This window comes from Hoplias malabaricus, chromosome 2 (genome assembly GCF_029633855.1).
Source record: "Hoplias malabaricus isolate fHopMal1 chromosome 2, fHopMal1.hap1, whole genome shotgun sequence".
Classification (NCBI taxonomy): Eukaryota; Metazoa; Chordata; class Actinopteri; order Characiformes; family Erythrinidae; genus Hoplias; species Hoplias malabaricus.
In genome coordinates, this window is record NC_089801.1 from 45331630 (window position 1) to 45346737 (window position 15108).

The following is a 15108-nucleotide window of genomic DNA, read 5'->3' on the forward strand; positions in this document are numbered from 1 at the left end:
TGTAGAAATTATAAACGTCCCAGACAGAGGCCCATCCATCCAGTCCAACAGGGCGCAGTCTCAGTTTGCTCCCGATCCCAGACTTGAGGGGTGGGGCACTTGAGGGTGGGGTGCCCTCTCCGCATTCTGAATGCGCTGTTAATAACTGTTGTGTAATCAAATTAGCGGTCCTCTCCCTTTCCGCATTGCCAGCGATTAGTTGACCCTAATGAGCCTCACTGATGGCCTGCAATGGGCTTTGATCATGAAACTCCCATCAGAGGTGCGGGAGGTGGGCCTAGCAGAGGAGAGTGTAGCTGAACTGGGTAAGAATGGCATTGGGAAAAGAGTGGCATCCTTTTTGAAATTAGCCGCAGCCATACTGCCATGACCGGGACAGGAGGAGAGAGAATAGCTAATACATGCATTTGAATTATTGATTGATTCTTTAGGAATGAAGATTATTAACAGGTATTTTATAATAAAAACAAATGCAATGAGGCCAGACTGACTTTGATGTATTTATTTAAGGAGTGTGTTCAGTTAGGACAGGTCAGAAACGACTGAAGATTCACAATAAAAAAGTACAAAGATAATGTAATAAAATGGTAAAGGAATATAAAGTCTGTTCTGTAATGTGTCTAATCTATTTTCTGTTCTGTAACACATCATTTCTGAGACACACAGAGTCAGAGAGAGACAGATTAACAGTTATCAAGTGTCCAGTGGTCTACTGCTGCTCAACATCTGGAGAAGAGAGGAGAACAGAATTATCTCTCAGACCACAGCAGCAGATTCCACACATTACACACTTACACCATAAGAAACTCTCATTCTGACCTGGACATACAGATGTGTTCAAAATAATACACTGCATGTTGTTGTAACACATCTGTATTGAGAGTGTAGCTCACTGAGGCTGGTGTTTTACTCCTGGAGGTGTTTAATACCACCGTGTCCTCTCTGAGATCTGTAAAGCTACAATAAACAATGTTTATATTCCTTTAAAATATGAATTCTGATCTATCACAGAATCACTTGTTGCGTCTGAAGAGGTTTGAATGTAGTTTCCTGAGGAAAGACACTGGGTGTGGTCTCTCAGTCACATGATTCATCTCTGTCTGAGGCTCCTCCTCCACGTCTTCATAGTCTGTAAAATCAATCCATTATTATCACTGAGTGAGGACACTCAGCTCGCTCAGAGACAGAGACTCTGCCGCTGCGTTTCACTCAGAAATACGTCATGATACAGAAGGAAAAGGAGCCGACTCCACATTCACACTGACTTTAAACTCCCAGTCGCTCAAGATCAGACACTCACCTTTTCCCCCTCCTCCATCCTGTCCAGCAGTGACCACATCATCATAGCTCTCTGCTGCGTCCACTGCACCAACATGGAGATCATTGAGAACAAGAAGAAACAGAGCTGACATTGGGACTGTGTTGAAGCTTCAGTTGAACATTATTTATCCACATGAAGAAAACATTACTTGTCATAATGTTGGAGCTTGGTCCAGTGGGAACAGCATCATCATAGTTCTCTGTCATGTCTTCTGTCCAAATGTAGAGACAGAGGACATTAAATCAGCCCCAGTATCATCAGTGACTGTGTTCATGTTGGAGATTACAGTGTTGTTCCATTACAAGTCGTACCTGTTCCTCCAGGTGAGTTCTGGTCAGCGCTGATGACGTCATCATAACTCTCTGATACGTCCTCTGCTCCTAAACACACACACGTTTAAAGAACAGTGGGGGGGACTTTTAAAGATGTTCTCTGAACTGTGTGTGTACTATTCGACTGCATCTAAACCAGCGTGAAAAGTTATTTCACTGCACTTGCGTACTTACTTACTTTTCTCTCTAAACTAGAAACCAGAACACACACACACACACACACACACCTGCTGCGCTCTCAGAGATCTGTCCAGCAGTGAGGACATCATCATAGCTCTCTGCTGTGTCCTCTGTCTCTGTTTCACCAAAATCAAATAAAAACACACTGACTTTACAAACAGAGCAGTCCTAGTTTTACACTGTGGTTAAATGGAAACAGAACAAAATGCATGTGATTATTTAAGAGAGGAGCTCACCTATCAGACCACTGGGGGCAGCATCCTCATAATATTCTGCCTTCTCCTCAGTCACTGACTTTGCTGGAAATCAAATCAAATTTATTTATATAGCGCTTTTCACAACTGATGTTGTCACAAAGCAGCTTCACAGAATTCCAGTAAGACAAAGATTTGACATGAAATGTAAAAACAAATGTAAAACCCTCAAGTGAGCAAGCCAGGGGCGACAGTGGCAAGGAAAAACTCCCCCAGCTGAGGAAGAAACCTTGGGAGGAACCAAGGCTCACAAGGGGTGACCCATCCTCCTCTGGTCAATCTACTGGTGATGATAGTTAGTAGTCCATGAGAACTTCAGTGTAGGGACAGCTTCAAGGCACTTGGTGGTTGCTGGAGCGTGGGCAGCTGGTCTGAAGCGTGGAGGAGGATCTCGACAGTCATCCATCAGTGTCCAGACAGACAGGTGGGCAGTCGTTTACTTGGAAAGATGTAAAGGGATGGAATTAGTTTTGAACTGTTTTGTGTTTGTAAAGTAGAAAATATGAAAATTTCCAGAGTGTGGCTAATGACTCCGGCAGATCTGACTATGACAGCTTTAACTAAAAGGAGAGAACCAGGAGGACACACAGACACGGGAGCATCCTGAAACACTGGCATCCCTCCGCTCCACCGTCAACAAACCTGAGTGATCGCGAGAAGCGGCGGGACGACAGCACCAGCGTCTCAGTATACTATACAAGGAGAAACTTTCCTCATTCAGCGTCATTTCAGAGTTCTACATCTCTTCTGCGTCTTTTGTGAGCGACAGTAAGTGATTCTATTAAGATTCTAAAGGAAATCAAATCTGTCTGGAATTACTTTTCTACAGATGAACAGAATCATTCACCAAAGCAACAAACTACTTCCACAATTAAAAACAAAAGAGCGAGATCATCCCCCAGAGACTAATGTTACACCAGTGCTGAAGTAGGATTATTAAACCTAGGCCTTCAGTCTGGGCCAGACATGTCAAGACTCAGCCACAAATCAAGACAATAACAGCAGCAGGCTTTACTTTATCAGCTTTCAACACTGTGTACACGTCCAGCTCTGAGAATATGGAGCCATTATGAAATAAAAGCACTTCAGAGATGAGACCACCCTAATCCCCCCTCTCTGTACGGCCCAAACTGACCAATTAACCAACAATGATCCTCTCACCCGAGAGCAGCTCCTCATCCACATCCTCATATCCTGAATGCTGTTCTTCAGAGAGGATACTCCCTGTTAGAGGAGAGAAGTACAGTCATGAAACACGTTCAGAGTCAGAATCACCCACAAGCCTCTGAGAGCTGCATTTGTTTACATTAAAATAGTCTAAAACCTTCTAAAAACCATGCATTCAAATATTAAAATTACAGCCTCAAACACTGCCTGTGAAAAGTTTTCTGATTTCAGACCTCCTTCCTTCATTTTATTTATTTTTTTATGCTTTTCCGTTCGATGTGAGGATATTATTTCTGTTTTGTGTGGAACCTGTGTGTCTTTCAGCACCTGTCAGGACTGTTAATGGTGGTTTGTTATGCTAATGCTAACCTCGCTAATGCTATGATCCTAATTCTCACTGAGCTCTTTGAGGGAAAGTTGAACGTTTGGACTTTTAGTTTTGTTCACAGAAAGCGTCTTATCTCCTTTATTCATTTATTTATTTGGTTTTGCTCCCGGTGTCTTCTGGATTATAACGGACTTCTGAACTGAGGAATGTCTTCATTAAAGTCTGGAGCAGCTCACTGTGGCCTGGACTCAGTTCTGAGGATTATACACTGCACTTAGGTGAGATCAGTCCATTTACCCTCTGAGGATCTTCATAGACTAGGATTAAACTCTATGGACTTTATACACACTTTAAAATCTTAATGTTTTTGATGAGGATGAAGTTTGTTGTTCTCCAGCTTTTTATTTGGTGTTCCACATTAAATTGCGGCGCTGTTAACGACGCAAATGTCACGGCGCTGAAGTTGGTTACTTATTCTTTTCTCTGTTCCACCTTAAATGGTGAAATAGTTGCATTCTGTCGCCGCTAGATGGCAAAGTACGAACACACCTTCCATAACATGGAAAAACTACATGTTTAGCTTAATTCAGTGGATATTATCTCTTTATTGTCAAAGTGTCTCAAAAATCTGAAAGGCTCACTGAAGACACAATAAAACAGACTATTAATGTCCTGAAGATGAAGAAACTTTACTGTAGAATTGTTTTTTGTAATTTCCCTGTGAGCATAGCATTGGACGTAAATGTGTGGGGAAATTGTATATTTGGCTTCATTCATTGGACATTATCTTTTTACTTTTAAAGTGTCTCAGAAATCTGAAAGGCTTATTGAAGACACAGTATAAAACACTATCAGAATCCTAAAGATGAAAAAATGTCACTGTGGATAATAATCCTGTGAATATAGCACATGATATGATAGAATATGTAGAAACATGAACTTTGGGTACATGGCATTTTTATTTTTTAATTGTCAGATTATCAAGAATCTGCAGTTGATATTACAGAAGGTGTAGTACAAATATAATATCTCAAAATGTAAAGTTTAATTCAAAGGTATGTTTGTTTAAACACTTAATGTCAATGTGTATATTCACAATGCCTGGTTATTCCCAATATTATTATATTCTTATTTGCCATTAGAGGCTGAAACGGGGAGGTAAACTTTAGGGAAGAGTTCAGGGTGGCTTATAAATGTGTATGAAGCCGGACCAATGAATATGAAAAAGGGTGGAGACGGGGTGGAGGTGGGTGCAAGTTTAAAACAGGAAGTTCAGTGGGCTTGATAAAGGCTCTGAATAAGGGGATCAGCAGGAATGACTCAGCGCAGAGGAGCGAGCTGATGTAGTGAAACAGTCGAATCGAGATCCGTCTCCTAAACTAAACTAAGCTAGTTTGTCTGACATGGAAATGAAAGTGAATTTGCAGGGTATATATAGGGCTGAGAGGAGGAGTTTGGGCGTGGTCATACTCCCAAAATTGTTATTACATAACTTCACTTATTATGTCATTTAATTAGTCCGGTTGCCTGGCAACATTTTAACATACAAGAGAGGCTTAAATATGAATAACATGGTGTAAAAAAGCCTAACTGGGCAGCTTGGCCCAGTGAGGCTAAACAAGGCAAAGATTGCAAGTACAAGGTCTAAAGGCCAAACCTATGTGTGGATAGAAATTACATCCCAAACAGTCAAAGTACCAAGAGAAAAATTTATAAATGTAACATTAGTTAATAGGGAGTCTTGGGTAGTTTGGGCCAGTGAGGTTAAACAAGGACTAACTGACTTTGTGTCTATTTACAGAGTAAGAAAAATGAAAGGAAGTTTATTTAAAAGACATTTTTAACTATTGAGACCATCACTAATGAGAGCTGGTCTTAATCATGATATGATATTGTTCATCATGATATTTGTTCATATGGTCTCATGTCTTGAGCTATAAAGATTATGATGAAGATATTGAACATGGTATGTAAGAAACTTCAAAAGTTGGTTCATAAAATTTAACACTTTGATACTCATGACAATTATGCCCAGTGCATCAGTAAAAGTCTTGTTGACATAAAGAATATTACTGAAAGCACATCTTGGCTGTAGGACTCGCCTAAGATCAATCAAGACCAACATTTGAATCAGAGTATTATTTTATAGAAATGTTTAAAATTGTGAAAAGATCTAATTAAATAATCTTTTCACAATTTTAAACATTTCTATATTGTTATGGTCAATAATGCCTTTTAAATAAACTTTCTTACATTTTAAGCTTTAGGGCTTAGGTAAACTTAATCTTATCAATGCTTTGTTTAGCCTCACTGGGCTAAGTTGCCTAAATTGTGCTAATTCTTGCTTCAGAGCAAACTTCATTAATATATGAAAAAATATAATTTTTACTTTAACTATTTGGGATTTATTTTTTGGGGAAAACCACAACTTCCTTTTGTCTTATTTACATATTTAAGGCCCTCTTTTATCTTAATATGTTGCCAGGCAACCTGACTAATTGCTATAAAATGGCATAATAATAAAAATATTATAATATTGGAAATAACCAGGCATCGTGAATATACACACTGACATTCAGTGTTTAAACAAACACACATCTATGAATTAAACTCTACACTTTGGGATATTATATTTGTACTACACCTTCTCTCATATCAATTACAGATTCTTGATAATCTAACAATTAAAAAATAAAAATTCCATAGGACATACAAAGTCTATAGTCCAGAGCCTACATGGAATCACTGGGCGCAAGGTAGGAACACACCTTGGAAGGGGTGCCAGTCCTTCACGGGGTGACACACGCATACACACATTCACTCACACAATCGCACCTAGGGACAATTTTTTGAGTTGCCAATTCATCTATTCACGTGTGTTTTTGGACCATGGGACGAAAGTGGAGCACCCGGAGGAAACCCATTTGGACACGGGGAGAACACACCAAACTCCTCATAGACAGTCACCTGGAGCAGGACTTGAACCCACAACCTCCAGGTCCCTGGAGCTGTGTGACTGCGTCCTGTCACCGTGCCGCCCCTGTTTTACATCTTATATTTTTAAGTAATTTCTTGAGGTTTATTTGTTTAGTTACATAAGCTCCATCTCTCAGTGCTGTTCAAATGAAGCTCATGTGTTCGTATAATTAAATGTTTAAAAAGACAAAGGCTGTCATGGGGTGTCCTAACTTTTCACATGAATGTATAACCAAAGTTCATGTTTCCACATTCTATGTTCATATCACAGGGCCATGGAAAAAAAAAAAAATAATAATAATAATAATAAATAAATAAATTCACAGTGACATTTCTTCATCTTTTGGATTCTGATAGTCTGTTGTACTGTGTCTTCAATAAGCCTTTCAGATGTTTGAGACACTTTGACAATTTGGAGATGTCCAATGAATTAAGCCACGTGCAATTTCTCCACACATACTATCGTGTCCAATGCTATGTTTATAGTGCAATTATATAAAATTTCCACAGTAAAATTTCATCATCTTCAGCACATTATTAGTCTGTTATATTGTATCTTCAGTGAGCCTTTTAGATTTTTGAGACACTGTGACAATAATGAGATATTGTCCAATGAATTAGGCCAAAAAAGCAAATTCTCCACACGTTCTACAGTGTCCAAAGCTATGTTTATAGGGCTATTACAAAATAATTCCACAGTCTTCATCTTCAGGACATTAATAGTCTGTTATATTGTGTCTTCAGTGAGACTTTCACATTTTTGAGACACTTTGACAATAAAGAGATAATATCCACTGAATTAAGCTAAACGTGTAGTTTTTCCATGTTATGGAAGGTGTGTTCGTACTTTGCCATCTGGCGGCGACAGAATGCAACTATTTCACCATTTAAGGTGGAACAGAGAAAAGAATAAGTAACCAACTTCAGCGTCGTGCAAATGTCGGCCTATCCAGCTACTTATTCAGATTTCCAGTTCCACCTTAAACACCGCTGTCTCCTGTAGATTTAAGGCGGGAGGAAAGCTCATGTAAATAAAACGCCCTGAATAAAAAGGGGAAAAACGCACACACAGCATCGATACAATTTAATTTACTGCGAAATACAGTTGAATATGTACATAACTCAGCATTGTGTTAAAAACAGTAAAAATATTGATTGTATTGTCTGCTTGAAAATAAATAAATTGTGTGTGAAATGTTTTAAGACTCTTACAAAATATTCAGTACCATATTCTGATTGCTGCTGCCTTATCACATTTGGACTGATTAAAAAAAGTAATTAGTCAATCTGGAATATTTTGAGATATTTACTGTAAATAACTCCAACTTTTACTGAAGAAATTATTTATTACAGAAAAATGAATTTCCCTTTAGTCACTGCACTGTGGTATGTGTTCTGTGATCTCAAATGTAGACGAGTATTAATTAAAAAAAAAAAAAAAAAACACGTAGAATGCTCCACATATCACTGACCTCTTTGAGTGGAGGGGATTCTTTTAGTGATGTGTCTGCGGTCGATCTCCTCATAGACTGCCTCAGTCAGAGTCTTACGCCTCCTCTTAGAGAGCACTGTGAGAGACACAGAGAGAAACAGGGAGCCAGGTCAGTAGAAGAGAAGACTGATGACAGATTGAAGGACTAATGGTATTTAGAGAATGTACAGAAAGTGGATTGTAGATGATTTCTGAATCTCTCTACCTCTCCTGAGCACTCTGTTCTGATAAAACAGCACAAACAGAAGCACTAAGGCCAGGAAGAGCAGCGCTCCCAGCACCAGGAGAGACACTGGATAGATGGGGGGAACAGCTGGTGAAAGAGTGTCTGTCCTGTTTTCTGTCTGAGCAACTGGAAATTAAAAAAACAGAAACAATGTAGAACACTGAAATATTCAGAAATAATAATCATCAGTTTAAAATGGTACCTGTGGAGGAGGTGGTTGTTGTAAGTGCAGTAGTAGGGGTTTCATATAAGCCTATGAATACAAAAACAAAAAATATACACAGCCATTAACACAGAAAAAAACATGCATTCACTAAAGTGACATTTAACTGTGAGCTTCTAACAGGTTAAAACTTAAATCAGTGTTAGGGGTTAATAAATGTCTCAATGTCCTCTTTAGTGGGACCCTGCAGATAATTAAAACAAAAATAAAAGTTTTGCTCAGAAACTCCTAACTCCAGTGGTCTCTGACCTGCACAGGTGACTCCAGCGTCCTGTCTGTGGGAGCGGTCAGTGTGGTTCTTCAGGGAATGAGGACAGTCCCACAGGTGAATCTCATTCCCTCTACACTTCACTCTGTTCAGCCAGATCAGCCCTTCACCAGCACCAAAGACAGCACTCCCATCAGCCCTCAGCGCCGGCCCACAGCCCAGCTGCCTGCAGACCACCTGAGCGTCCCTGATGTCCCACAGATCATCACTGACAGACCCCCACTCAGAGCTATAATACACCTCCAGTCTCCCAGAGCAGCTTCTATTTCCTCCACTCAGTCTGAGAGGCAGGTGATCTACAAAACACATGAAGACCCAACAGTGTTCTCAACAGTATAACGTCCTGTAACGTGCTGAAATATATTTACAGCTTCTTACAACCACAGTAACCTATCAACAGTGTAATCCAGTGTAAGTGTCTTATAACTAACCTAGAAAATCCACACTAATTAACCCTCTCTTGTGTAGAATAATGACATAAAGGGCCTGACCTGAGCAGCCTTTCTGGGAGAGAGATGAAGAGCATTTCTTTCGAGGTTGTGACTTCCCTGGATTTGTGACAAAAAAAATCTATAAAAGACTTTCTTCATAAATTCATCGAAAATGTTATTTTTTTCACTCTGTTCACTGTAATCTGTAGCGAGGAGCTACTTACCTGAGCAGGTGATGCGAGCCACCTCATTGTGTTTATCACAGCTGTTCTGACCCCAGAGAGAAGATGGACAGCGTAACAGAGTGGAGTCGTGTTTCCTACATTTCACATCATCCAGCCAGTTAGGAGCTGATTCCACTCTCGCTGTGCCCCAGGATTCACTGCCAGTTCCTCCACAGTTCAGCTCTCGACAGATCACACTGGGTGTTTCTTCAGACATGTGATTAACCCACACATTACCCCAGGTCCCATTGTAGAACACTTAGTCTGAAGTCTGTAGTCTGATCTCCTTAAACTCTGGGTGGTAGCAAGAGGAATTAATACAGTGTTAGTTTGACTTACTTCTAGTTTACTCTGGTGTTAGAATATACTTCTCTTACCAAGTAAAATATGTTTGTACACTGTGTTGTATGCACATCATATATAAGCAAAAGTTTGTGGACACCTGCTAATCCAACAATTCCCTGAAATGAAGGGAATTAAAAGGGAGTGTGTTCTTCCTGAATTCACCAATTCAATGGTGTCTACAAAAATTTGGACACACAGTGAATGTTTATAACATTTTCCAAAACTGCAAAACATTGAAGATTTAACAGCTTCAGAATGTCATCTATGTGTGGTTTAAAATGTCACCTGAACACACCACTCCTACGTCCTCCTCATGTCCACATTCACCACCTTCTGATGTCTGCAGTTCCACAGGGACGTCTCATTCCCCTCACACTGCACTTCATTCAGCCATATGGGTCCAGTTCCAGGTCTAAACCGGGCTGGTACCATGGCACTGAGGGCCTCTCCACACTGCAGCTGTCTGCACACCACCTGTGCATCCTTAATATCCCACAAGTCACCACACACTGTCCCCCATGAGCCGCTGTGAAAGACCTCCAGCCTTCCTGCACACACTCCTCCAGAACCCACCAGTCTGACGGAGCTGTTAAACCTGTCTACACACACACACACACAATTCTAACCTTTGTAAAAGCAATGATTATAATAAACGATAATTCAGGTTATGTTCATTAGCCACATTTAGTAATTAGATATTGTAATTCTCACCAGAGCAGGTGATAGAGAGCTGTTCTCTGGAGCTGCAGTTTACTACTTCTGCACTGCTGCAGTTCCCCAGATGAGCGTCACTCCCAGAGCAGTTGAAACCCCTCACACACGTGTGTGTGTGTTCAGGACTGGATGAAGAGGAGGGGGAGAAGTTGAGCGCAGAGCCACAGCCCAGCTGTCTGCAGACCACAGAGGCCTCAGACACACTCCAGGAGTCCAGCAGAACTCTCCTCCAGTCCTGACTGAAGTACACCTCCACCTCCCCCTCACACTCCCTCCCTCCAGACAACCGCACTCGCCCCTCATGAAGAGCCAGAGAAGAGTCTGGAGAGGAGAATGAAGAGTTAAATAAAGTATTAATATTATATATTGCTCTAAGAGGATATGAACAATTTTAGATCTTACTCGTGCAGATGACTCCAGCGTCCTGTTTATGAGAGCATGCAGCTCGACTCCATGATGAAATGGGACATTGTGACAGGTGTGTTTCGTTTCCATGACAATCAAACACATCAGCCCAGATCCGGTCACTCCCCTCCCCAAACCAGTCTGACCCCAACACAGCCACAGCACTCCCACACTTCAGCTGACCACAGAGGACACTGGCAGCTCTCATATCCCAGCTTCCATCACACACTGTGCCCCACTCACTGAGATACTGGAGCTCCACTCGACCAGAACACGAGTCCCAGCCCTTCTCCAGACGAGCTTCTGTGTGACCTGAATGAACATCATATTACAGGAATTAGCTCAGATAAGTGCAGACCACTGCTCACAGAGTGTGACAAGCAGAGAAGTGAACTTTTAAAATAGAGTTGAAATATTTATACTTTACCAGAACACACCAGTCCCACATCATTATCATGAGTGCAGTTGTGTCTGAGTGAAGATGATGTTGGACAGAAGTAAGTTTCAGCTTCATTTCCTCTACACTGAAGCTCCTCTGACCACACCTGGACCTCCCCTCGGCCAAAAGCAGCTGCCCCCAGCACCTCCACAGGACGCCCACAGTCCAGCTCTCTACACACAACCTCTGCATCCTGCTGATCAAAGCCAGCATCACACACTGTGGACCAGGTCTCTCCATGAAGCACCTCCACTCTCCCAGAGCACAGGTGAGGACCATCAGTGAGTCTGACGATTTGACCTGTGTGTATTTGAATTTCATTAATAAAGAGCATCTCATGAAGATTACACCAAAATATTAAAACCACTGACACGTATAAAGAATAGCGCTGTGTCTTTAATTACAGTGGGACATGTGAACATAGTCATTAACTGTGAGGGAGCGAAGGTGAACCCGTCAGGTCCGATCCCACACGTAAATGCAGACGGAAGTGAATTTCATTTAAACTTAGGAATGTAAAGCTTGAATAAATCGACCAGATAGAGTTAAAATATAACATATTAATAATAGTAAATATATTAATAATACATATATTATTACATTAAATTGAAGGGCCAGTGTAACCCTGGCTTCTGTGTTTGATTTTATTCCTCCTCTCGTTGCTGTCACTCATCATTTTAAACAGTTAATCGCCTCCTCCACTCAGCCTCAACTCTTTTAGTGGATTTTAGCTTTTAGTTTATTTACTTTTTAGTCTTAATTTAGTTCTTTATTGTTTTATTTATTTATATTTGTTTATCATTTTATTATTTTACTATTTTATCATTAACATTGTTTACTTACTGTTTCACATTTGAGCTTTTTCTTACCTAATAGACTCATTTGATTATTTAGATTTATTAATCATATTTTATTTATTGTTTTAATGTTATATATTTGTTTTGTTTTTTTGCTTCATTCTTCTATTTCAGAATTATTTTTACTCTTCTCAGTCCCTGGTGTTTGTTTAATGATCATCTTCATGAAATCAGGGTCACCTTCAGTGTTCTCAGAGTTGTTTTATCGACTGATTAAAGTTTATTGAAGAAATTAAAGGTGAACAACACGATTGTTGTTAATTAGATACATTACATACACTATTTTATCCAGAAGTTAGTGGACACCTCTATAATGAGTGAAGTCTGTATCTAAACAGAAAATCATGGGATGAACTGGAACACTCTGGAGCAGTGAAGGTAGTGTCTGAGGTGTAAAGCCCACCCTCACTGGGCTGTGGAACAGTGGAACTGTGTTCTCCATTGGTGAACAAAGGGGATGAGTTGGAGTCTGATCCAAAACTAATCCAACATCAGACACTGATCACGGTAAAGTTCTCATGGCCGAGTGCCATCAAACTCCCACATCAATGTTTCAGTATCTAATCTAAAGTCTTTGTAGAAGAGCAGAAGCTGTTCGTGTTCTTCATTTCATAAGAAATGTTGGAGAAGCAGGTGTCCACAAACTTTCAGCCGTTTAACGCTGGAATGATTTTAACTTCAGTTTGTGAAGCTTCGGCTGAAACAGGTTCAGTGTAAAAGAGTCTTTTAGAGAAAGCAGTTCATCTCAGCGCTCACTGAACTACAGCACAATCCAGAGTGAAGAGGTCTTTAGAGTTTAGTTTAGAGATGAAGTGGAAATCAATATTGATTATTAGTGATAGGTGCTGGTTATTGTTTATTAATATCAGTGATGTTTGTTATTGAGGAGTGAGGGCAGCCTACCTGAGCAGGTGACTCCAACGTCTTGGTCATGAGAAGTACAGACCTCACCATAATATGAAGGAAAATTACAGTTATTCAGTGAAGACTCTGATCCTCGACACTGCACTATTCCCATCAATATCGGTCCTAATCCTGGACCAAACTGAGGAGTACCCTGAGCCTCTCCACACTTCAGCTCTCTACACACTACTGCAGCATCTGTCATATCCCAGTCAAGGCCACACACTGTTCCCCACTGTTCACGACGATACACCTCCACTCTCCCAGCACAGCGACTGCCTCCATCCACCAACCTCACACTGTCTGTACAAGAGAGAGAGAATTGCTTAAAATAAACGCAACACTACATGAATTCATTTTTAAATATTTGACAATCATATTATCACACAAATGTTTGTTACTTATTTAAATATAAATTTTGCATTGTTGTTAATAAATTAAGCACATGATTTTTTTTTAAATATATGTTTAAATGAATTAAAAACATATAGAAGTTAGTCAGTTACAACAAATGCTCACAACACTCAGAGTTTAACATCAAACCTGGAGCGTGCTGAATATTTCACACTGATCTGAATCACACCGACTCACCAGCTGTGGAGAGAGTGAATGTGGAGAACAGGAGAATGAGAGTCACACAGCTGTCCATCTCCCTCTGACCTGCACACAGTCCATTCACCTCAGCAGCAGAACACACTTCACCTCCACTCCCCCAGAGAGACTGAAGAAACTGAGAGAGAGCGAGAGAGAGAGAGAGAGAGAGAGAGAGAGCTCCCCCAGCCGCCAATCACACTCACTATTACCTTATTAGAAAGAGAAGAGGAAATCATCAAACATTTCAGTGACAAATCAGAGGAGGCATTTTCTTCTTTCTCCATTTTCATCAAAAGTGTGACGCTGATGGACAGAACTCCTCCTTAGGTTCTCGAGGTGTTTGTCTTTGTGTGAGGAGAGACGCTGACGGCAGTGTGCTGAGAGGGTCCCCAGCAACAGGAGACTGACTTCAGAGAGAGGAAACACTCCAGTGGAGAAGAGCTTTAATGCTGCACCTGCACACAGCTGATCCACTCACTGATAAACACACACTCTGATAAACACACACTCTGATAAACAACTTACTAATTTACTCCTGAGTTACAAAACAAAAATGCACTCAAAATTTATTCAAAAACGCTCCAAATAACTAAACCCAGTCAAATCCATTATATTAATCTAGTTAGAATTGAGCAAAGTGTAATTATTTAAATTTATTTTGACAAACAGAATACAGTTCAAGGAAAATATAATTACAAATATAAACAGAATAATCCACAATGTAAGAAATGTAATAATGACAGTGTTTTAATGGCAGTGATTTACTTTAACACTTGTATTTTCACATTGATAAATAAGGTCTTACAGAAGCGCTGTGGATCAATCCCTGTAGGAATTAGTTTTCTCCACAAGATGGAGCCAGAGGATTTCTAATGTCTGTGAAGTGCAGCCACACATTCACTACAGGGACAAAAGAGCAGGGGACAGCTGCTCATCCCGCGTTTCTTCTGAAATTAAGGTATTGAAGAGGATTTTTTACCCCTTTGCTTCACTATCATTTTCTGCTCTTTCAGGAAGAGTCTACACTAAATGTAGCAACATTTCTGTCAGGATTTGATGGCATTCTGATAATGAAGCGTCAGTGAGGTCAGATATTGATCTAGTTCTGAATCTCAAACTCATCCTCAATGTATTTGATGGACCTCCATTACTTCAGAGAACGAGGACACTCAGCTGACAGTTTATTAGGTACAGCTCTCTATTACAACTGTTTTGTTTTGTTTATAGTCGGTCGGGTCTTTGTACAAATAAAGAATATCAGTGGATTTCAGCCCCAGTCAGTTTTCCTAAAGGTGTATGTGTCCTGTATAAGATTTTATTCATTAAGATCCAGTGTGAACCTGTATTTCTCAGTAAAACTAGTTTTAGTTTAGACACTGGATCTGTAATCCACTGATTTTGTCTGTTTGTCTTGTAGATATTTTGGTGT

General features: G+C 40.3%; 1 pseudogene; it reads right to left on the reverse strand.

Moving 5' to 3' along the window:
* Positions 1-515: 515 nt before the first annotated feature.
* Positions 516-13794, reverse strand: LOC136686217 (antigen WC1.1-like; annotated as a pseudogene).
* Between the last annotated feature and the right edge of the window lie 1314 nt (positions 13795-15108).